The sequence below is a fragment of the Salmo salar genome, chromosome ssa20 (assembly GCF_905237065.1).
Source record: "Salmo salar chromosome ssa20, Ssal_v3.1, whole genome shotgun sequence".
NCBI classification, from domain to species: Eukaryota; Metazoa; Chordata; class Actinopteri; order Salmoniformes; family Salmonidae; genus Salmo; species Salmo salar.
In genome coordinates, this window is record NC_059461.1 from 40396176 (window position 1) to 40422625 (window position 26450).

At 42.2% G+C, this 26450-nt stretch overlaps 1 pseudogene; it reads right to left on the reverse strand.

Moving 5' to 3' along the window:
• Positions 1 to 26450, reverse strand: part of LOC123729168 (F-box/LRR-repeat protein 17-like) — a 761340-nt pseudogene that overhangs the window by 15268 nt on the left and 719622 nt on the right.

Genomic DNA, 26450 nt, shown 5'->3' on the forward strand with positions numbered 1-26450 from the left:
TACACCCACAATAACATCTGCTAAACACATTTGATTTGATTTGATTTGACAAGGGGACACAATCACACGGACACGCACACAGAGAGACACACACGATCACACACACACACTGACACACGCACACGGAGGGACACACACTCACATGCTCGGACACACACAATCACACGGACACACACACATGCACGGACACACAAAGCTCCGGAAGCTAGCAGGAACAGATCAGGGACATGAGGAATTCCATAAGGAAAGTGACAACAGGGCTATTGTGTTGGAGTTACAGTAGCCCAGCACACGGCCCCTTTAACTGCCCCAGTGCCCTATGAATCAACACAAGGACGCCCTGACCCCGTACCTTTAAAGGACCCGTCCCTTTAAAGGGCTTTAGATTTGGTTCATTAAGAAACGCTAGCGACCATGATATAATTCAAATGTGTTTTGCTTTTCGGGGTTTGATGTGGGTGTCTTTAGTGTGTGTTCGCACGTGGGAAGAGTTAGTAAAATTATTTCGCCAATTAGCTTACAACCAGGCAAAATTGATTTGACTTTGGATAGCCAATCTCCGGTGCTAGTTTGGGCCGTCAATGAATTATACCATGTAAATTAGACAATATTTTCACGTTGCTCACCTTTTAGTTCTCATTAAATGCTTTCAATATATGTATACAACATACATTTCTACAATTTATAGTTGGTTTGAGGTTTTTAAGTCATTGAAATTTAGAGCTATTGGAATTTTTACATATTGTCCCATGTACATAGTGTAATTTACTGTTGGTCCTTAACCTGCCCCATAGGGATATCCAAAGTTAACCCAAAATGACCATGGGCGTTATGATCAGTCATGTGCAGCTGTGCTCAGAATTGATGATTACTTGTGTGCTGCCAGCTGTGGGCATGTGGGCAGGATTGAAACAAACCCAACCTTAATTTACGCTTAATGTACACAAACTTGCTTGGCCATGGCTAGAAGAGCGCGAGAGAGCGAGAGAGAAAGAGAGCGAGACTGCACAAGAGCGAGAGCAAGGGCGAGAGAGAGAGCCCGCGAGAGAGCGTGAGAGAGCGCAAGAGAGGGAGAGAGCGAGAGAGAGGGAGAGAGAGAGAGAGAGAGAGGAGCAAACAGCGGAGTGTCTTTGTCTACACTTTCTCCTCTGAAGGGCACAACTGAGATTCCTTTCACATTGTAAGTGGACTGTGTCTGTTTTTCAGTCTTTTACCCTCTCCCTTGCTCTTTCTCTCTCCATCACTTTCTTTCGCTACTGCCCTTTAAAAATAAGATGAAGAGATGAGGGGAGGTTTCAGTTAAGACTGCCGATCAATACCCCTCCATACAGCGGGATGAGATTTAAGATTACACCGCTGACCACACACAGCAAATGACCCCATCACTTCGTAAACCTTCAACTTCAAGCCTAACCAAAGCTTAGAGAATACGAGAGAACCAAGGTGGTGGGAGAGACTGAAATAATGTCAAGTCAATGTTACTAATTTATCTCTGATATATTAGACCTAAGACAATAAACATACATTTTCCAGGACATGAATATAGTAGTGTAGATGTATATAGCAATAGGTCATGTAGGAAGTTGTCATTATTTTTCACAAACATAGACGATGTCATGTACCTTATTCTCTTTACATTGAAGCTCTGTATGAAATAATAAGAACTGTATAATAGGCTTGAAGCTCTGTATAGAATAACAAGAACCGTCCAATAGGCTTGAAACTCTGTATGGAATAACAAGAACTGTCCAATAGGCGTGTTGATCTCAAAAGCCCTTTTCTGAAAAACGTATTGAAACTTTACACATAATGTATACTTTTCTCCAAGCCTCAAGTCTCTTAACAATTACTGTAGTGTGTGTCTGCAAATTGCTCTGAATATCTTTCTGTAGTCATAACAGAGGTATGCATCAGCCAAGCAGCCATATTGATTATGATGTCTGTGGTTTTAACAAGGTCTGTGTGGTTCCTCTGTGCGGGATAACACTGTGCATCTGCCTTTCCCACTCTCTCTCTCTCTCTCTCTCTCTCTCTCTCTCTCTCTCTCTCTCTCTCTCTCTCTCTCTCTCTCTCTCTCTCTCTCTCTCTCTCTCTCTCTCTCACACGTCTCTCTCACACGTCTCTCTCACACGTCTCTCTCTCTCTCACACGTCTCTCTCTCCCATTAATATAACTCCTTAGATCAATGTCATTATTTTCCCTGTCCTGGTTCACGCTGATTCAGGGAGTGTACATATTTGTTTTCACTCTAACTAAGGAGATGAGAGAACAGGAGATGAGAGGACAGAAGAGAAGAGAAGAGAAGAGAAGAGAAGAGAAGAGGAGAGGAGAGGAGAGGAGAGGAGAGGAGAGGAGAGAAGAGGAGAGGAGAGGACAAGACAGGACAGGACAGGAGATCAGAACAGAGGCAAAGTAAGTCGTGAAAACATGTAATAAAACATTCTATTTAGAAACACTCAGGAACACATGGATGGAATCCCTCAGATAAAATGTAAACAGTTGTGTGTGTGTGTGTGTGTGTGTGTGTGTGTGTGTGTGTGTGTGTGTGTGTGTGTGTGTGTGTGTGTGTGTGTGTGTGTGTGTGTGTGTGTGTGTGTGTGTGTGTGTGTGTGTGTGTGTGTGTATGGTCCAGTGTGTAGGTTGGCTGTGAAATCACTGACGCCTGTTTAAATTTGGCAGCCAGACAAAGCAGTTGTAAATGTTAATGCTGAAAGAGACCGACCTAGCAATGTTGCTCAAAACCTCCATTAGAACATCACAGGTTGTATGTGTTACTCAACCGCAAAATACACAAGGGCAGTTTAGAATTTTTTCTATAATCGTCTTTAACTAGCTTAGGCATTGTCCTTCAGAAAAGTGGAATATTGTCAATTTTAAAAGTGGAACAGGATATAAATAGTGTTGAGACAGAGAGAGAGATGCCATTCCAGTGAGGACTGAGAGGCCATATGAAGAGCCTGCTGTTCTGAGGAGCATGTTCTGACATATGGGCTACTTGTGGCTAAAATGGATCAGTTTCTGTGAAGATAAAAGGAAGAGACTTCTCCACGGGTCTTTCAGCTCCCTACATCAAAGCCTGGCAGGCAGACAGAGCTAAAAGAGGACAAAATGAATTGATTTGATTATTTTGGGTGAGTCTGGATCAATAGCATTCTTTCTCTCCCCGTCAGGCCGTGGTGCTTTGGCCCTTAGGGCAGCGGGGTAATGAGTGGAGGCAGGCGGAGCTCGCCATTCCCCAGACCCTAGGGGGGGTTTGATCTCAATGCCCCATTCTAAACTGTGTTAACAGCAAATAGCACAAATTCCACTGAGGGACAGTAACTCAACACATCCATTTTGAAGAACACAATCAAACATACACGCACCAGACAAGACACAACGGGAGACACAGAGAAGGACAGACAGACACAGACCCATTCACACAGAGTATATTACATTTTCACAAAGGCCTATATAAATCTAGGTCACAATTTGAATCAACTTTGAGTGAAAACAAGTTAGAATGTTCATTTTGGTGAAAGTCAACTTTTCCCCCAAACTAAACCCAGATCATAGCAGAGCTGATCCATCTCACCAGCTCCCAGACTATAAAATCCATCCAGTGAGGAAGTGTGTTTATATAAAGTGTAATGGTGGAAATTGGTCCTTCACACCACAAGCACCATATGGTCCCAGTTAAAAGTGAATTCTACACATTCTGGGATCAAGGACTGGTCCACATTGTGAGAGGCTACGGGGGGGGTTGGAGGGGTTCAAGGACTGGTCCACATTGTGAGAGCCTGATGAAGGGTTCTAGGACTGGCCCACATTGTGACAGGCTACGGGGGGTGGAGGGGTTCTAGGACTGGTCCACATTGTGAAAGTCTACGGGGGATGGAGGGGTTCTAGGACTGGTCCACATTGTGAGAGGCTACGGGGGTGGAGGGGTTCTAGGACTGGTCCACATTGTGAGAGGCTACGGGGGTGGAGGGGTTCGAGGACTGGTCCACATTGTGAAAGGCTGAGGGGGGTGGAAGGGTTCTAGAACTGGTCCACATTGTGAGAGCCTGAGGAAGGGTTCTAGGACTGGCCCACATTCTGAAAGGCTGAGGGAGGTGGAGGGGATCTAGGACTGGTCCACATTGTGAAAGGCTGAGGGGGTTAAAGGGCTGGTCCACATTGTGAGAGGCTTCGGGGGGTGGAGGGGTACTAGGACTGGTCCACATTGTGATAGGCTGAGGGGGGTGGAGGGGTTCTAGGACTGGTCCACATTGTGAGAGGCTTTGGGGGGTGGAGGGGTACTAGGACTGGTCCACATTGTGATAGGCTGAGGGGGGTGGAGGGGTTCTTGGACTTGTCCACATTGTGAGAGGCTACGGGGGGTGGAGGGGTTCTAGGACTTGTCCACATTGTGAGAGGAAACTGTTGTTTTTTTATTCAACCTTTATTCATCTAGGGAAGTCAGTTAAGAACAAATTCTTATTTACAATGACGGCCTAACCCAGATGATGCTGAGCCAATTGTGCGCCACCCTATGGGACTCCCAATCACGGCCGATTGTGATACAGCCTGGAATTGAACCAGGGTGTCCGTAGTGACGCCTGTGCCACTCGGGGGGTGGAAGGGCTCTAGGACTGGTCCACATTGTGAGAGGCTGGGGGGGACGAGGGGTTCTAGGACTAGTCCACATCATGAGAGCCTGAGTGGGAGGAGGGGTTCTAGGACTGGTCCACATTGTGAGAAGAATCTGGGGGGATAATAGGACCGGTCCACATTGTGAGCGGAAACGGGGGGGGTGTAATAGGACTGGTCCACATTGTGAGAGGCTGGGGGGGTGGAGGGGTTCTAGGACTGGACCACATTGTGAGAGGCTGGAAGTGTTCCATTCTGACACTTCCAAACAAATCCACACGAGACCAGGGCTGCCAAGTCCTTTGCGTGTCAAGGTTGTCACATGAGTGTGTATTTGTGTAAGAGAGACAGCACCTGCATTCCAAATGGCACCCTATTTCTTATATAGTGCACTGCTTTTATACTAGAGCCCTATGGGCCTTGGTCTAAAGTAGTACTCTATTTAGGGAATAGGTTGCCATTTGAGATGGAGCCTGACACAAGACTACAGCAGCCTGACACCAGACTACGGCAGCATGACACCAAACTACGGCAGCCTGACACCAAACTACGGCAGCCTGACACCAGACTACGGCAGCCTGACACCAGACTACAGCAGCCTGACACCAGACTACAGCAGCCTGACACCAGACTACAGCAGCCTGACACCAGACTACTGCAGCCTGATAGCAGACTACAGCAGCCTGACACCAGGCTCCATCCCACGACTCTGTACCGGTACCCCCTGTATATATCCCCGCTATTGTCATTTACTGCTGCTCTTTAATTATTTGTTATTCTTATCTCTTGCTTTTTTGGGGGGATTTTCTTAAAGCGGCATTGTAATTAAGCATTTCACTGTAAGGTGTACACCTGTTGTATTCGGTGCATGTGACAAATAAAATGTGATTTGATTTTGACTACAGCAGCCTGACACCAGACTACAAGCCTAGTGCGCAGAAGGCCTCCAACCTACACAATGAAGAGACTCTAATAAACCCCTCCAGATGAGACATTGACTCTCAACAGACTGCTATATTTACACTTGGTCCAGAACGAATACAGTACAGTACAATTTAAGATTATCACACTGAGTGAACAGCCCTCTGAGAGCCCCGTGCTCAACTGAGGTAATGTCATACGAAATTGAACTGAGTCGTTATGGCAGAGAGACTATATAAGAATCCCTGGCCCCAGAGTCATATATTTAGTGTACACAGTATATAAAATAAAATAACTGAATATAAAAATATGGCATTGCCCGTCCCTAACCAAGCAGCCCAGAGATCATCTGTTTACCATGATGAGGTCACTACAGCTCTCACCGCTGACCTTACACTGCTGTAGAGGACTTTATATATGGATATCTAGTCTTAGACATAGAGGGATGGAGAGGGGAATGAGGAGGACTTTATACATGGATATCTAGTCTTAGACATAGAGGGGCTGAGAGGGGAATGAGGAGAGGGATGAGAAATAGCACTGTGCTGGTGAGGGTAGGGATGGAGGGATAAAGGAGATGTGATGGAGACATTTAGGCGAGAGTGGTCAAGGGGTAGTCTATGGGATGAAGGGAGAGATGGTGAAATTGCCTGATGACTCAAACTGAATTCTTCCGTTGCTGTATTTTTGCTGCATACTTCAGTCTGAGACTGCCATCGTTGAAGTCATTTGTGGTGATGTCAAAGGAGGGGTTTTGTACAAAACAAAGTCATCAGTGATTGGATCATCTCTAACTAATCAGAATATCAAAGCCAATGACAAATTTTGAAAACATCGCTTTACCCACGTGTGGAGAATAAACGCCCCCTCTCTCTCCCACAGTGACGTCAACATAAAACCCATCTCTATCTCCTGGTTATCGTTCATATACAGTTGATTGCTCTTCCTCTATCTCTCTGTATGTGACTTGATCATCAGTAGCTCTCCTCTCACCAAACAAACTGACGTTAGGCACAATTACAGCCCAGGGCTTGACTAGCCTAATCCCCACGCCTCTACAAACTGCCCAATCTACTGGCTTCATTTGCAATGCTAAACATGCTTTCAGGGCACAGAGACTAAGAACAGCTCCAAAACAAAGAGAGTCTTCTTCCTGTATGGCCTTGCACTCTATGACCTTGGAGACCGAACACATCTCGACCTCTCCAAGAAAGCATCTTCGTCCGGGCTTCCACTGTTCATGGCCCATTGAATCACTAATACATTTCTGATACCGCAAATTACTGCTCCACTTAGTGGAATTAACTCCAGAGTCCTCACTCCTAGCATACGCACTCCAAATAAATATATTTATTTATATTTCCTACAGACCAGAAAAATAAGTATCAATTACATTTCCCTCTGGAGTATGGTCATTGAGATACAGTTACCTTATTGTTTAATGTAGTTATTTACAGTAAAAGATGCAATCCTTTGTGTGTGTCTATCTGTGCGTGTGTGTGTGTGTGTGTGTGTGTGTGTGTGTGTGTGTGTGTGTGTGTGTGTGTGTGTGTGTGTGTGTGTGTGTGTGTGTGCGTGTGCGGCTATAGATATTGATTATAAGGTCACAGGAGGAGAGGGTCCAGCTAAATGATCATAGAGACAAATTGATCACATGTGCTGTAATGTACTTACCCATAATTACACAGAGATAAATATGATCCATGTAGACCCTGTCCTATATAATGATGTTAACATGGACCACTTCATCAGTGAGCGCTCCCTAAGGTCCCATCATAGTCCTCTATACATGAATTACATGCATATTCATCTTTATTACACATAGATACATGTATGCCTTACAGCATAGGGTCAATCCCTAGTTCTATATTATGCAAATGTTGTAACCTCTACAGGATCGGTGTTCCCCTCACGGGACGGTTAAGCTATTGTAGGCTAATGTGATTGGCATGAGGTTGTAAGTAACATGAAAATTCCCAGGACATAGACATATCTGATATGGTCAGAAAGATTAAATTCTTGTTAATCTAACTGCACTGTCCAATTTACAGTAGCTATTACAGTGAAAGAATACCATGCTATTGTTTGAGGAGAGTGCACAATTAGGAACTTGAAAATGTATTAACAAACCAATTAGGCACATTTGGGCAGTCTTGATACAATATTTTGAACAGATATGCCATGGTTCATTGGATCAGTCTAAAACTTTGCACATATATTGCTGCCATCTAGTGGCCAAAATAGAAATTGCACCTGGGCTGGAATAATACATTATGGCCATCCTCTTGCATTTCAAAGATGGGACAAAAAAAAATACAAAAAAAACACGTTTTTTTCTTTGTATTATCTTTTACCAGATCTAATGTGTTATATTCTCCTACACTGATTTCACATTTCCACAAACTTCAAAGTGTTTCCTTTCAAATGGTATCAAGAATATGCATATCCTTGCTTCAGGTCCTGAGCTACAGGCAGTTAGATTTGGGTATGTTATTTTAGGCGAAATTGTAAAAAAAGATAGATATTTTGATACATATCCACCCGCCGATGTCTATAAGGATGTCAATGTAGGGATCTACACTGAGTTTAAAAAACATTAAGAACACGTTCATAATATTGAGTTGGCCCCCCACCATCCCTTTTTCCCTCAGAACAGCCTCAATTTGTCAGGGCACGGACTAAACAATGTGTCAAAATCGTTCCACAGGGATGCTGGCCCATGTTAACTCCAATGCTTCCCACAGTTGTGTCAACTTGGCTGAATGTCCATTAGGTGGTGGACCATTCGTGATACACACATGAAACTGTTGAGCGTGAAAAACCCAGCAACGTTGCAGTTCTTGACACAAAGCTGTGCGCCTTGCACCAACTACCATACCCTGTTCAAAGGTACTTAAATCTTGTGTCTTGCCCATTCACCCTTTGAATGGCACACATCCAAAATTCATGTCTCAATTGTCTCAAGGCTTAAAAATCCTTATTTAACCTGTTTCCTCTCCTTCATATACACTAATTGAAGTGTTTTGAACAAGTGACGTCTATAAGAGATCATAGCTTTCACCGGTCAATGTATGTCATGGAAATAACAGGTGTTCCTAATGTTTTGTGCACTCAATGTAAATCTCTTAGCGCTGATATAGGATTTACACTTTATTATTATATCAAAGGGACATTACATTGATGTCCTCTTCCCTCCTCATACACCAGCACACACTGGGCACAGGGGGCAGTGGCTTATGGACATCACACGCTCTCCCCTGGACACTTTTTAATTGGTCATCCTCTGACCTAGACATTGATGGCCTCACATCACGTGTGTGTGTGTGTGTGTGTGAGACAGTATTTTGGGTAGAGCTGGCACACTCTCCTTTCCTTCCTTTACACACACACACACACACACACACACACACACACACACACACATACACAGCCACACACACACACACACACACACACACACACACACACACACACACACACACACACACACACACACACAGGTAACTACCAAAATAACGGAAACCCCAACATAAAGCGTCTTAATATGGCATTCGGCCACCACAAGCTGTCAGAACACCTTCCAATGATTTGGCATATATTATACAAATGTCTGGAAGTATTGGAGGGAAGTGACACCATTCTTCCATGAGAAATTCCATCATTTGGTGTTTTGTTGATGGTGTTGGAAAACGCTATCTCAGGCGCCGCTCCAGAATCTCCCATAAGTTTTCAATTGGAATGAGACCTGGTGACTGAGACAGCCATGGTGTATGGTTTACATCGTTTTCATGCTCATCAACCATTCAGTGATGACTCATACCCCGTGGATGGGGGCATTGTCATCCTATAGGAGCATAGCCATGGTAGCCAAAATAATGGCCTGCCCAGCATTTTTATACATTACCCTAAGCATGATGGGATGTTTTAATTGCTTAATTAACTCAGGAACCATACCTGTGTGGAAGCACCTGCTTTCAATATACTTTGTATCCCTCATTCACTCCTGTTTCCATTATTTTGGCAGTTACCTGTTACCTGTCACCAGTTACCTGTCACATAAATATGGCAGATGTGTCCGTGTATCGTCTTACATTGTCACATGAGGCCCAGGTAATTTTGTCATTTTTATTAGGATCCACATTAGCAAATGCCGTAACGCTAGCTAATCTTCCTGGGGTCCAACACCAATTAACAAGACATTACAAACAACGACAATCAAGACTTCACATACATTCAACAAGTAGACAATACAGATCATTAAAATACCTGACAGGAAACACATTTAACATTCAGTTGATGCTTTCTATTTGCTGTCCAGTCATATGGTCTATCGCACTAGATGTTCTTTAATTTTTTTCTTGAAGGTGGATTTACTTTTTGCCTGAGAAATATGGATTGGTAAAGAGTTCCATTCAGCTATGGCTCTATATAAAAGTGTAGATTTAAGGCAATTTGTCCTTGGCTTGGGTTGTCTTAGCTGCCCTGAATTTGCCTGTCTGGTTTGGTGATAATGCGTGTTGCTAGTATATACTAACTGGATGGAAAAATACTGTTTTTTTTTTAAATATAACATTCCTGAAGAAAATCAGAAGGCTGGATAGTAATTTGTTTTTAAAGTGTAGGCATGAGAGATTCTGATGAATTTAGATAATAGTCATACGGTTAGAGCAATGAAGAGCTAATCTGGCAGCCCTGTTTTGAGCCATTTGGAGCTTTTTTATATCTTTTTTTGCTGCAGATGACCATAAAACCGGACAGTACTCTAAGTGTGATAGGACCAGGGATTGAATCACCTGATTCATTGTGCTAGATGTTACATACTCTGAACATTTTCTTGTAACAGCAATTCCCTTACCCATCTTAATAACAATATTATCTATGTGTTCTGACCATGATAAAGCTGCGTTCCACATGACGCCTAGTATTTTTTTTTCACTTCCTCTACATGTGTTCTATTCATCTACAAATTCAATTGGGGATCATCAGCAATCATATATCTTGAACAAAATACAATACATTTAGTTTCAGAAATGTTCAACACCAATTTGTTCATATCAACCCACTAAGACACCATTCTTAGTTCACTGCTCAGTACATCTGTTAACTCATTACAATCTGATGCTGCGCATTGTAGAGTCATCAGCATACACGACCACTCTTGCTTTGTTCATTAGGTAAATCATTATAAAAGATAGAGTAGAGAAGTGGGACTAGGCAACTTCCTTGAGGAACACCACAGTGTATATCTTTACTGTTTGAAAAGCTTCCATTAAAGAACACTTTGTGCCTTCTCCTGGATAGATAGCTTTCCATCCAGGATAGAGCTGCAGACTTAAAACCATAACATTTGAGTTTACCTAGTGACAGTTCATGATCAATTACATCAAAAGCAGCACTGAAATCTAGCAACACTGCACTAACTTCATGTCATCCATACTCTTTAACCAATCATCTGTCATTTGTGCTAAGGCCATACTCGTAGAATGCCCTTCTTTGTTTGCATGCTGGAAATCCGTTATCAGACCATTACATGAGAAATAATCTTTGATTTGTACAGACACCATTTTTTCCAATAATTTACTTAAAATAGGCAGCGAGCTTATAGGACAACTAAATCCAATCAAATTGTATTTGTCACATACACATGGTTAGCAGATGTTAATGCGAGTGTAGCGAAATGCTTGTGCTTCTAGTTCTGACCATGCAGTAATATCTAACAATTTCACAACAACTACCTTATACACACAAGTGTAAAGAAATTAATAAGAATATGTACATAAAAATATATGGAATAGCAATGGCCGAACGGCATAGGCAAGATGCAGTAGATGCTATAGAGTACAGTATATACATATGAGATGAGTAATGTAAGGTATGTAAACATATGAAGTGGCATTGTTTAAAGTGGCTAGTGATACATTTATTACATCCAATTTTTATTATTAAAGTGGCTAGAGATGAGTCAGTATGTTGGCAGCAGCCACTCAATGTTAGTGATGGCTGTTTAACAGTCTGATGGCATTTAGATAGAAGCTGTTTTCAGTCTCTCGGTCCCAGCTTTGATGCATCTGCACTGACCTCGCCTCCTGGATGGATAGCAGGGTGAACAGGCAGTGGCTCGGGTGGTTGTTGTCCTTGATGATCTTTTTGGCCTTCCTGTGACATCGGGTGGTGTAGGTGTCCTGGAGGGCAGGTAGTTTGCACCCGGTGATGCGTTGTGCAGACCTCACTACCCTCTGGAGAGCCTTATGGTTGTGGGCGGAGCAGTTGCCGTACCAGGTGGTGATACAGCTCGACAGGATGCTCTCGGTTGTGCATCTATAAAAGTTTGTCAGTGTTTTTGGTGACAAGCCGAATTTCTTTGGCCTCCTGTGGTTGAAGAGGCGCTGCTGCACCTTCTTCCCCACGCTGTCTGTGTGGGTGGACCATTTCAGTTTGTCCGTGATGTGTACACCGAGGAACTTAAGGAACAAAATTCATGAAACATGCTTCCTTAGTGCAGTCAAACAATATTCATGTATTGGCAATATCAGACTCAATTGGAATCTTCTTTTGAGGAGGCTGAGATCTCTATACATGGATACAATTTGTTCAGGGGGTACAGAAATAGATATGGGGGTACAGTAGAGTTGCAGTTTACATCCAGAATCATATTCCAGCAAAACAACGTAAGGACTTAATGTTGAATGGATTAGAGGAGCTATGGGTACAGGTGCATTGACCACATTTGAAACCTGTGGTCAATGCACCTGATAAGCACCTGAAAATACACTGTGAGGTCAAACGGTGCCCCATGGATTGATGATGAGCTGAGAAATGTAATGATTCAACGTTATGATGCCAAAAAAGTAGCAAATAAATCTGGCACTCTGTTTGATAAGCAAAGTTATTGTAAATTAAGAAATCTTGTGACCAAGCTAAACAAAGGAAAGAAGAACGGATTCTATCAGCACAAAAATGATGAAGTAAAGGGTGATGGGAAAAAGCTGTGGAGAACGTTGAACACTATAATGGGTAGGATTTTGAACATGTCCGCCTCTTTTGTTGAATCAGAGGGTGTATTTATTACAAAACCACATAACATCGCAAACTACTTTAATTAATATTTTACAGGCAAAGTGGACAAGTTGAGGAATGCTATGATTCCAATTGATGGCTCCATATCATATACCCTTACAAAAGATTGTATTATGAAGGAGAGGCAATCATGTTCGAATTTCACCAAGTAGAAAGGGAAGAGGTAGAAAGGATGTTGTTGTCTCTTTTGGATGGCTAGTCACCTGGTACAGATCATCTTGACGGCAAATTGCTTAGAGTTACAGCTAACCAAATATCTCCCCCAATCTCTCATATTTTTAATTAGTGCTTGATGTATGGGGTGTGCCCAGAAGTCTGGAAAGAGTCAAAGGTTATTCCACTACCTAAGGATAAAAAAATCTGCATTCACTGGTCCTAACAGTTGCAAGTGTTGCCTTCCAGAGAGACATCAGAGATTGTAATGTTCTTTGTTTCACGGAAACATGGCTCACTCGGGGTACGTTATCAGAGTCGGTACAGCCACCTGGTTTCTTCACGCATCGCGCAGACAGAAACAAACATCTCTCTGGTAAGAAGAAGGGCGGGGGTGTATGCCTTATGATTAACGAGATGTGGTGTGATTATAACAACATACAGGAACTCAAGTCCTTTTGTTCACCTGACCTAGAATTCCTTACAATGAAATGCCGACTGCATTTTCTACCAAGAGAATTCTCTTCGATTATAATCACAGTCGTGTATATCCCCCCCCAAGCAGACACATCGATGGCCATGAACGAACTTCATTGGACTCTATGTAAACTGAAAACCACATATCCTGAGCCTGCATTTATTGTAGCTGGGGATTTTAACAAGGCTAATCTGAAAACAAGGCTCCCTAAATTGTATCAGCATATCGAATGCGCGACCCGGAATGGCAAAACCTTGGATCATTGTTATTCTATCTTCCGCGACACATACAAAGCCCTCCTCCGCCCTCCTTTCGGAAAATCTGACCACGACTCCATTTTGTTGCTCCCAACCTATGGACAGAAACTAAAACAGAAAACGCCCGTGCTCAGGTCTGTTCAACGCAGGTCCGACCAATCGTATTCCATGCATCAAGATTGCTTCGATCACGTGGATTGGGATATGTTCCGCATAGCGTTGGACAATAACATTGATGAATACGCTGATTCGGTGAGCGAGTTTATTAGCAAGTGCGTCGGTGATGTTGTACCCACAGCGACTACTAAAACCTTCCCAAACCAGAAGCCATGGGTTGATGGCAGCATTGAAAGCGCGAACCACTGCTTTTAACCATGGCAAGGCGACCGGAAACATGACCGAATACAAACAGTGTAGCTATTCCCTCCGCAAGGCAATCAAACAAGCTAAGCGTCAGTATAGAGACAAAAAAGAGTCGCAATTCAACGAGACACGAGAGGTATGTGGCAGGGTCTACAGTAAATCATGGACTACAAAAAGAAAACCAGACAAACTAAACAACTTCTTTGCTCGCTTTGAAGACAATACAGTGCCACCGACACGGACCCGCTACGAAAACCTGCGGGCTCTCCTTCACTGCAGCCAATGTGAGTAAAACATTTAAACGTGTTAACCCGCGCAAGGCTGCTGGCCCAGACGACATCCCTATCCACGTCCTCAGAGCATGTGCAGACCAGCTGGCTGGTGTGTTTACGGACATATTCAATCAATCCTTATCCCAGTCTGCTCTTCCCACATGCTTCAAGAGGGTCATCATTGTTCCTGTTCCCAAGAAAGCTAAGGTAACTGAGCTAAATGACTATCACCCTGTAGCACTCAATTCCGTCATCATGAAGTGCTTTGAGAGTTTAGTCAAGAACGATATCACCTCCACCCTACCTGACACCCTAGACCGGAGGTCGGCAACCCGCGGCTCTAGAGCCGCATGCGGCTCTTTAGCGCCGCCCTAGTGTCTCCCTGGAGCTTTTTCAAAAATATGAAAATGGAAAAAGATGGCGTGAATATATTTTTTGTTTTAATATAATTTATTATTCAATGCTGTAAAAATGTGTATAATAAATATTTAATTTCAACATTTCTGTCAACGAAGATTTACGTCATAGCCTGCGACACACATTTCTTTCAGCTCGGCGTAGTGCCAGACAGGTGGCTGTTGCAAACAAACCGGCGGGTGTGTCATGGGCCATGGATCCCAAAGGGAAAAAGAGAAAGATAGCTGAGGAGAACAGAGGATTCCACAGTTCTTGGACCAAATCATTTGCTTTCATTGCCAATGCGGAAGGATTGCCTGCATGTTTGCTTTGTAATGAGAAGTTGTCAAATAACAAAAAGAGTAACGTGGAAAGACATTTCCATTCTTCCTGACAGTTATAGGAACATCAAGAAATATGCATTTGGAGTATTATTCATCTTTGGATCAACATACCTGTGCGAGCAGATATTCTCAAACATGAACTACATAAAATCCAAATACCGCACCCGCCTCACAGATGAGAGCTTGCAGTCCCGCGTGAAGATTAAAGTTACATCTTACATGTCCGATGTTGAGAAGCTGTCCAGTGATGTCCGAAAACAGAAGTCACATTAAACGGGTAAGAACACAATCCTGTCATAGGCACATATTTACTAACAAAGTGGCTGTTTTTATAAAGTGATTTCTGATTTTTGTCAGTATATATTTGGAATGACACAGGGATATTATTGTGTTTTGTTGCTCAGGTCCGAGGATGGCTACATTGTATTGTGCGTGTCAAAAGAGAAGAGGGTGCTGCTGCATTTTACCCTTGCACATTTGCAGAAAACTAAAGCGAAGAGGATAATGCACAGAAATCGAACTTAAACCGTATTCTTTTTATTTTATATACTTTACCTTTTCAAAAGGCTGCTGTTTTATTGCACTCTGTCTGTTGCCCAGATAAGGGGGAAAAGAGAAGAGGATTGTATCGTATTATTGAGGATTGAAAAGGACTACATTTTATTTCCTTGGGGAGGTCTGAAATTACAGGAGGCCTATTATGCACGTTGCACATTTTGTTGTTGTTTTTTTGATTCCTAAAATAAAAATGACATCACAAGTCTGATTTCTGTATTGTATTTGTATAATTTCATCAATGCAACGAAACATAATACATTAATATTATAATGGAAGTTAAATTTAAAGCACCATCGTACAGCAGAGTAGTCACGTGGTGTGTCATTCTCTCCAGGATGCGCTGCAGGTAAAATAAACGTTTAATCATGAATGCTCATTATGTATTTGTAGCCTACTTATCATTTTGATAGTAGGCTAATATAGCTAATATAGACACTTACAGCATGTGTTGCCTTCATTGTAAGGCTTATATAAGGCTTTTAATTTTTTGCAGCTCCAGACAGATTTGTTTTTTGTTTTTTTGGTCCAATATGGCTCTTTCAACATTTTGGGTTGCCAACCCCTGCCCTAAACCCACTCCAATTTGCTTACCGCCCCAATAGGTCCACAGACGACACAATCACAATCACACTGCACACTGCCCTAACCCATCTGGACAAGAGGAATACCTATGTAAGAATGCTGTTCATCGATTACAGCTCAGCATTTAACAATATAGTACCCTACAAACTCGTCATTAAGCTCGAGACCCTGGGTATCGACCCCACCCTGTGTACCTGTGTCCTGGACACAATTCAATTTTCTCAAACAATCAACTATTTAACACCATTTTAAAGATAAGACTCTCGTTAATCTTACCACATTGTCCGATTTCAAAAAGGCTTTACAGCGAAAGCAAAACATTAGATTATGTCAGGAGAGTACCCTGTCAAAAATAATCAAACAGCCATTTTCAAAGCTAAATGCAGCACTAACCTTTGATGATCTTCATCAGATGACACTCCTAGGACATTATGTTATACAATACAGGCATGTTTTGTTCAATCAAGTTCATATTTATATCAAAAACCAGCTTTTTACATTAGCATGTGATGTTCAGAACTAGCATACCCACCGCAAACTTCCGGTGAATTTACTAAATTACTCATGATAAACGTTCACAAAATACATAGCAATTATTTTAAGAATTATAGATACAGAACTCTTTTATGCAATCGCGGTGTGTGATTTTAAAATAGCTTTTCGGCGAAAGCACATTTTGCAATATTCTGAGTACATAGCCCGGCCATCATGGCTAGCTATTTTGACACCCACCAAGTTTGGGGCTCACCAAACTCAGAATTACTATTAGAAGAATTGGATTTCCTTTGCTGTTCTTCGTCAGAATGCACTCCCAGGACTTCTACTTCAACAACAAATGTTGTTTTGGTTCCAAATAATCCATAGTTATATTCAAATAGCTCCGTTTTGTTCGTGCGTTCAGGTCACTATCCGAAGGGTGACGCGCGAGCGCATTCCGTGACAAAACATTTCAAAATATTCCATTACCGTACTTCGAAGCATGTCAAACACTGTTTAAAATCCATTTTTATGCTATTTGTCTTGTAAAATAGCGTAATATTCCAACCGGGTGACGTTGTATACATTCAAAGGCTGAAAGAAAAAAATGGAGAATTCTCATGAACGCGCATCTCCAGTGTCACTGTCCCCAGGCTGACCACTCACAAATTCTCCTGCTGTTCTTCGCCCAGAGACAGCAGACACCCCATTCCACTTTCTGGCGCCTTCTGAGAGCCAATGGAAGCCTTAGAAAATGTCACGTTACAGCAGAGATGCTGTATTTTCGATAGAGATGCAACAGAAGGACAAGAAATTGTCAGACAGGGCACTTCCTGTATGGAATCTGTCACGTCCTGTCCAGTATAAGGGTTAATTGTCATTTTAGTTTGGTCAGGACGTGGCAGAGGGTATTTGTTTTATGTGGTTCAGGGTGGTGTGTTAGTTAGGAGGGCGTTTGATTTATTATTTCCGGGTTTTGAGTTATGGTCTATGTTGATGTATTTCTATGTGTAGTCTGGTTGATCTGTTTCTATGTTGAGTTAATTGGGGTGGACTTCCAATTGAAGGCAGCTGTGTGGTGTTGCCTTTGATTGGAAGTCCTATATTAGTTGGGTGTGTTTGTCTGTGTATTTGTGGGAGATTGTTTCGTGTTTAGTGTGTGTAAACCTAACAGGACTGTCAGTGTATCGTGCGTTCGTGTTTGTTATTTTGTATGTTCGTTTTGGAATTTATTAAAAGTTCAAAATTAACCATCTCAACTCTGCTGCATATTGGTCCCCATTTTCCGATGATGATTTCGCCATATCGTCCTCCGACGAAGAAATCCCTGACAGAATCTTCTCAGGTTTTGGCCTGCCATATGAGTTCTGTATTACTCACAGACACCATTCAAACAGTTTTAGAAACTTTAGAGTGTTTTCTATCCAAATCTACTAATTATATGCATATTGTTGTTTCTGGGCAAGAGTAGTAACCAGTTTAAATCAGGTACGTTTTTTATCCGGCCGTGCAAATACTGCCCCCTGGCCCCAACAGGTTAAACTGCATATATTCAAGTGAGCAATTAACAGACCTTTATTTGGTAGATTTACAGTAATTATATGTCCAAACATGAATCAGCAGTTGGAATCTGAGTGAGAGATACTCTGTGTGTGTGTGTGTGTGTGTGTGTGTGTGTGTGTGTGTGTGTGTGTGTGTGTGTGTGTGTCTCCTCCTAACTCCTTGTGTGTGTGTGTGTGTGTGTGTGTGTGTGTGTCTCCTCCTAACTCCTTGGGAGGGAGGGTGAACAATCAGTTTGTCATACCTCAGATATGCTATGTCACCTCGTTCTCTTGCAGCCTTCATAGCTGGTATTAGTTCATTTATTCTATGACAGACTGCATCTGAGAAATCCTCAGTGATGAAGATGAAGGACCCTTTAAGGCGTTTGGCTTTTTCAAGGACTTCAAGCTGATAGGTAGTGTAGTGACTTGCTGCTCTTAGCAGTCTGTGTAGCTCCCTGGTCAGTGATCTCTTTACACCAGCCTGCATCCACTGTCTCTATGGTACTGCTGGACTGATCGGTCGCTATCAGAGCTATGGAGACATAGAAGAAATTAACACAATGTCACTTATGCAGCCAAATGCTTATCGACATGAGAGAGAGAGGAAGAGATAGGGAGAGAAATATTTATGTTTATTTACTTTCCCTTTTGTACTTTAACTATTTGCACATCATTACAACACTGTATATAGACATATCACATTTGAAATGTCTTTATTCATTTGGAACTTTTGTGAGTGTAATGTTTACTGTTCATTTTTTATAATTTTTTTCACTTTTGTTTATTATCCATTTCACTTGCTTTACAATGTTAAAATATGTTTCCCATGCCAATAAAGCCCTTTGAATGTAAAGGTTTATTCTGGGTGACGGTATGGATAATAGAAAGCTGTACCACAGCTGACATGATGACGATTATGAACAGACTACACACATGCAAGCAAGTAACACAAACAAGCCCACGCACGCACAGGCACACAGATTCCTCTAAAATAAAACTAGGACAATTCATAATGAATGAAGCAGGGTTTGGGTCAACGAGAGAGAGAGAGAGCGAGAGAGAGAGAGAGACCTGAGAAGCTAGTATTTTGGGAGTATGGGACCCTTGTTCTTTTGGTAGTATCTTGTACTTTGCTATTTATATTTTTGACTACTTTCACTTAACTACATTCCTTAAAGAAAATAACAGGACAGGTAAAAGGTTCAATTCACATACTTATCAAGAGAACATCCCTGGTCATCCCTACTGCTTCTGATCTGGAGGACTCACTAAACAAACATTATTTGTTTGGAAATTATGTCTGAGAATTGTAGTGTGCCCTTGGCTATCCATACATTTAAAAAAACAAGAAAATTGTGCCATCTGGATTGCTTAATACAAGCAATTTGAAATTATTTATGCTTGTACTTTTACTTTAGATACTTAAGTATATTTTTTTCAGTTACATTTACTTTTGATACTTAATAAAATTTAAAACCAAATACTTTTAGACTTTTACTCAAGTACTATCTTAACTTTTACTTGAGTCATTTTCTATTAAGGTATCTTTACCTTTACTCAAGTGTGACAATTGGGTACTTTTTCCACCACTGATCAGAGGATGTCGCTGTGTGATCCACTGTGTCCCTACATGTGTGTGTATTACTGTGTTCATAGTGAAACACAGACCTCTCATTTTGGACCATGGCCCTTTTTGTTTCTTAGTAGCACAGTTTGAATAGCTTCAGTGTGTTTGGAAACAAACACGTATGTGCGCGCACACACACATGCACACACACACGCACACACACACACACACAAGCAAGGCCTGTCCTTTCCAATCAATCCTCAACCTGTCAATTTCTGGGCAGATGGAGAAGTGGAGTGCTGCTCTGTGATCGATTAGGAGTGTCTTGGCTTTGTTCTCAACACACTCACGCCATCACTAATGAGTGAAGGATGAGAGGGGGATAAAAGAGGGATGAAAGAGGAGGTGAAAGACAAAGTCAGCCTTTGACTGCACGCTCTCTTATGTACTTAGCCTTAATGTTGGTTTCCCTGAATAGCATTGATCTAAATTGCCTTCATCGCCGCTCACCAAAAAAACACTTAATCGATTGTCAATCACTGTGCGTGAACTCACAAGGCTTGGAGCCAGAGTGCACTGCTTATATCACTGCACCACCACAGTTCACAATGCTCTAGCAAGCCGTGAGAATAACTGATGATGGTTGATGGAAACGGCACGTTGTTTTTCATTATTTTGTTTTAAGCTTTACCCAAACCACAGCCCTAACCTTAACCACTCGGAATTCACACCTAAACTATTAACCTTTGAGTTGTTTCTCTTTTAACCCTGAAACCATGCGGATCTAACCCTGTGACCATGCAGAATTAAATGTGTTCATCCATAATTAATCACATTTCTAAAATAAACTATTAGATCTCCTTGCAAAGATGACCCCCTGGATCCTAAATATACAGCCAGGTCACTAAAGATTCAATGTGATATTCAACGTTTGTCCAGGTCCCCAGGACATCGGGTGATGCATTCAAAACTAGGGGCAAAGGAGAGCACTAATACCATCAAGTAGGTTTGCTAGAGTGTTGTAGACACGGATGGTGGCTGGGCGTAACCCTTGAGCTCTGGCTCCGATAGTTGCATGTTCAGTGCTAGGCGCTTTATTTATTTTTGCTTAACCCTTACCTTAATTCTGACCTTAACCATTTGGAATTAATGCCCCTGAAGTCAAAAGGTGTCAATCTGTGAGATTTTGTTGAAATATGCGTATGTGAGGCTAAATACAGTGTAGTGGTGTAAATGCATAATTGTCTCTAGAAGTGGAGCATGAGGTCAGGTGCTGGTCAGGTCAAAGCTTGAGACTGGCCCAGTCTCAATGAGATGAGCTGCCTTGTATTAAGTAAACGTAATTTCAACCTATCAGACCTGCACTGACAGAATCAATACCACAGATTACACACACAGACAAACACACACACCACATACACAATACACGCACACAGGCACACACACAGGCACACACAGCAAAGTATGCCCTCATGTCGACCTCTCCATTTCATAAATATACAGTGCATTCGTAAAGTATTCAGACCTCTCGCCTTTTTCCACATTTTGTTGCGTACAGCCTTATTCTAAAATTGATTAATTAAATTGTTTGTTTTTTCTCATAAGTTTACTCACAATCCCAAACAATGACGAAGCAAAAACAAGTTTTTTTGACATTTTTGCAAATGTATTAAAAATAAAAACTGAAATATTACATTTACATGAGTATTCAGACCCTTTACCCAGTACTTTGTTGAAGCATCTTTGGCAGCAATTACAGCCTCAAGTCTTCTTGGGAATTACACTACAAGCTTGTATATTTGGGGAGTTTCTCAAATTCTTCCCTGCTGATACTCTCAAGCTCTGTCAGGTTGGATGGGGAGTGTCCTTGCACAGCTATTTTCAGGTCTCTCCAGAGATGTTCGATCGGGTTCAAGTCCAGGCTCTGGCTGGGCCACTCACGGATATTCAGAGACTTGTCCCGAAGCCACTCCTTTGTTGTCTTGGCTGTGTGCTTAGGGTCATTGTCCTGTTGGAAGGTGAACCTTCACCCTAGTCTGAGGTCCTGAGCTCTCTGGAGTAGGTTTTCATCAAGGATCTCTCTGTACTTTGCTCCGTTCATCTTTCCCTGCATCCTGACTAGTCTCCCAGTCCCTGCTGCTGAAAAACATATCACCTCAGTCCGTAATGCAGCCAGCTTTCTCAGACAGCCTTTTATCTCGACATTCAGCCCTAAGGGTCTCATAGGGGGGGTGTTGTTGTGCTGCTCTGTTTTGTGAGTCTGTTCTGTCTGGAGTGTGTGGACCATCTCTCTCTCCAGCTTTGTGAATGTACAGTTGAAGTCGGAAGTTTACATACACCTTAGCCAAATACATTTCAACTCAGTTTTTTGCAATTCCTGACATTTATTCAAAGTAAAAATTCCCTGCCTTAGGTCAGTTAGGATCACCACTTTATTTGAAGAATGTGAAATGTCAGAATAGTAGTAGAGAGAATGATTTATTTCAGCTTTTATTTCTTTCATCACATTCCCAGTGGGTCAGAAGTTTACATACGCTCAATTAGTATTTGGTAGTATTGCCTTTAAATTGTTTAACTTGGGTCAAACTTTTCAGGTAGCCTTCCACAAGCTTCCCACCATAAGTTGGGTAAATGTTGGCCCATTCCTCCTGACAGAGCTGGTGTAACTGAGTCAGGTTTGTAAGCCTCCTTACTCGCACATGCTTTTTCAGTTCTGCCCACAAATGTTCTATGGGATTGATGTCAGGGCTTAGTGATGGCCACTCCAATACCTCAACTTTGTTGTCCTTAAGCCATTTTGCCACAACTTTGGAAGTATGCTTGGGGTCATTGTCCATTTGGAAGACCCATTTGCGACCAAGCTTTAACTTCCTGACTGATGTCTTGAAATGATGCTTCAATATATCCACATAATTTTCATGCCTCATGATGCCATCTATTTTGTGAAGTGCACCAGTCCCTCCTGCAGCAAAGCACCCCCACAACATGATGCTGCCACCCCCGTGCTTCACGGTTGGGATGGTGTTCTTCGGCTTGCAAGCCTCCCCCTTTTTCCTCCAAACATAACAATGGTCATTATGGCCAAACAGTTTCCTTTTTGTTTCATCAGACCAGAGGACATTTCTCCAAAAAGTACGATCTTTGTCCCCATGTGCAGTTGCAAACCGTAGTCATGCTTTTTTATGGTGGCTTTGGAGCAGTGGCTTCTTCTTGCTGAGTGGCCTTTCAGGTTATGTCGATATAGGACTCGCTTGTCAGTGGATATAGATACTTTTGTACCTGTTTCCTCCAGCATCTTCACAAGGTCCTTTGCTGTTGTTCTGGGATTGATTTGCACTTTTTGCACCAAAGAACGTTCATTCTAGGAGACAGAACGCGTCTCCTTCCTGAGCGGTATGACGGCTGCGTGGTCCCACGATGTTTATACTTCTGTGCTATTGTTTTTACAGATGAACGTGGTACCTTCAGGCGTTTGGAAATTGCTCCCAGGGATGAACCAGACTTGAGGAGGTCTACATTTTGATTCTGTGGTCTTGGCTGATTTCTTTTGATTTTCCCATGATGTCAAGCAATGAGGCACTGAGTTTGAAGGTAGGCCTTGAAATACATCCACAGGTACACTTCCAATTGACTCAAATGATGACAATTAGCCTAACAGAAGCTTCTAAAGCCATGACATAATTTTCTGAAATTTTCCAAGCTGTTTAAAGGCACAGTCAACTTAGTGTATGTAAACTTCTGACTCACTGGAATTGTGATACAGTGAATTATAAGTGAAATAATCTGTCTGTAAACAATTGTTGGAAAAATTACTTGTGTCATGCACAAAGTAGATGTCCTAACCGACTTGCCAAAACTATAGTTTGTTAACAAGAAATATGTGGAGTGGTTGAGAAATGAGTTTTAATGACTCTAACCTAAGTGTATGTAAACTTCCAACTTCAACTGTATCTCCCTCAACAATGGTGGAGCAGTGCAGATGTGGGACCTGGGCCTGTTCAGTGCTGGGGGGGGGGGGTCACTCTCCATTTGGGGCTGCTGGTCTGCAGGGCAGTTTGAGGATGAGGTTTGATCGGACTCACTCAGGATGGGGGAGTCGTCACTGAGAGAGAGAGCTTTTCCTTTTGTGCTCTCTCTTCGATCCCGTAAAAATCCTGCTGATACTGCATGAGGATGCCCTGCACTATTACTGTTCCAGATATTGACAGAGGTTGTTTCAATTTCCTCAATGTATTATATTCAGAGTTTCCACCCTGGGCAAATGCCCTCTCTTTTGGGATAGGGGTAGTGTGCTCTTATAGCACTGTGCCATGCCAGGGGATGGTCTGTGTGGAAAATTAAGTTGCTTACGTTTCCATCTTCACTCCCAGTCCTAACTCCAACCCTGTTCCTGGAGAGCTACCGTCCTGTAGGTTTTCGCCCTAATCTAGTGCACCTGATTCTAATAATTAGTTGATTGATATGATGAATCAGGTTAGTTACAAGGGTTGGAGTGAAAATCTACTGCTCTCCAGGAACACGGTTGAAGAGTCCTGATCTACACCAACGCCCCATTGGAAACCATTGGCCATGGGCACTTACACAATACAGGAACACTGCTTCCACAGAATGCATTGCATGTAGACAACCATATTATACACTATCCCCCTTCATTTGCTCTCTTACCCGACCCTAGGTTACACTGTGAATCCATGAGTGTGTATCTCTCTGTGTTTATCTCTCTGTGTGCATCTCGCTGTGTGCATCTATTTGTGTGCATCGATCTGTGTGCATCTATCTGTGTGTATCTATCTGTGTGTATCTGAGTATACAAAACATTAAGAACACCTTCAGTTTCCATGACAGAATGACCAGGTGAACCCAGGTCACTTGTTAAATCCCCTTCAATCAGCGTAGATGAGGGAAAAGGTTAAATGTTTTTTAAGCCTTGATAAAATGTAGAAATGGATTGTGTATGTGTGCCATTCAGAGCGTGAATGGGCAAGATTGAAAGGGGTATGGTAGTAGGTGCCAGGTGTACTGGTTTGTGTAAGGAACTGCAACACTGCTGGGGTTTTCACGCTCAACAGTTTCCTGTGTGTATCAAGAAATGGTCCACCACCCAAAGGACATCCAGTCAACTTGACACAACTGTGGGAAGCATTGGAGTCACCATGGGCCTTACATCCTTGTGGAATGCTTTCCAAACCTTGTAGAGGCTGTTCTGGGGGCAAAGGGAGGGGGGGGGCAACACCAATATTAGGAAGGTGTTCCTAATGTTTGGTACAGTGAGGGAAAAAAGTATTTGATCCCCTGCTGATTTTGTACATTTGCCCACTGACAAAGAAATGATCAGTCTATCATTTTAATGCTAGGTTTATTTGAACAGTGAGATACAGAATAAAAGGGATGATGGACGGGGCCATGTACCGTCAAATCTTGAGAACCTCCTTCCCTCAGCCAGGGCATTGAAATGGGTCGTGGATGGGTATTGCAGCATGACAATGACCCAAAACACACGGCCAAGGCAACAAAGGAGTGGCTCAAGAAGAAGCACATTAAGGTTCTGGAGTGGCCTAGCCAGTCTCCAGACCTTAATCCCATAGAAAATCTGTGGAAGGAGCTGAAGGTTTGAGTTGCCAAATGTCAGCCTCGTAACCTTAATGACTTGGAGAAGATCTGCAAAGAGGAGTGGGACAAAATCCCTCCTGAGATGTGTGCAAACCTGGTGGCTAACTACAAGAAACGTCTGATCTCTGTGATTGCCAACAAGGGTTTTGCCATCAAGTACTAAGTCATGTTTTTCAGACGGGTCAAATACTTAGTTCCTCATTAAAATGCAAGTCAATTTATAACATTTTTGACATGCGTTTTTTTGGATTTTTTTGTTGTTATTCTGTATCTCACTGTTCAAATAAACCTACCATTAAAATTATAGACTGATCATTTCTTTGTCAGTGGGCAAACGTACAAAATCAGCAGGGGATCAAATACTTTTTTCCCCTCACTGTACACTCAGTCTATATGTGTGGGTATCTATCCAAAGACAACGCTGGGCTACAGATGGGTGATGTATGTTTTTTATTATTTATGTTAACTGTAGGAGTTGATTTGGTCCAGGGTGAAAATTGCTTTACTCTCTTTGTGCCCTGAGGTGAAGCTATTGTAGGTTGTACTGTACACACCAACTGTATGGAGAGAGAGAGAGAACTACAGATAAGATCAACTTGGCCTGCCACACTGGGCTCAGAGAAGCAAAGCAACACAAATACATGCACACACACACACACACACACGCACACACACGGACCCACAGACACACACACATAGAAACTAAGGCAAATACGCCTTCAAGCAAACAAACCAAGACAAATTTACTCGGGCCACATCTTTCTAACACAATTTCAATAAGGAATGGGAAATAAAAACACATTTATCTGTGATAGTGTTACTCACATACACATACACATACCATACGTAAGGTAACACATGGTCACACACACTCAAACAAGTGAACAGACATACACCCGGGCAAACACAATTACATTTTAGGTCAATATTAAACTAGTAGAAATCCATGAGGGCATTCTTCTCAGGCATGGTGAGATAGAGGATTCTGCCAAAAGACAAACCTGGACATTCTTTCATTTCCCTCAACTCATTATAAAGATATACAGTACGGCCTGTCTTAATGAAATATATGACCCAGAAGTATCATTAATGTAAGGGGAGAGTAGGGAAACGTAGGCTTGTACAAATAAATACACACACCAAGCAACACACACATACACACAGTAACACATACTCAAAACGCGCAATATGAAAGAAAATAGACAGTATAAATAAATGGGCTCAGAATTGGTCTGAGATT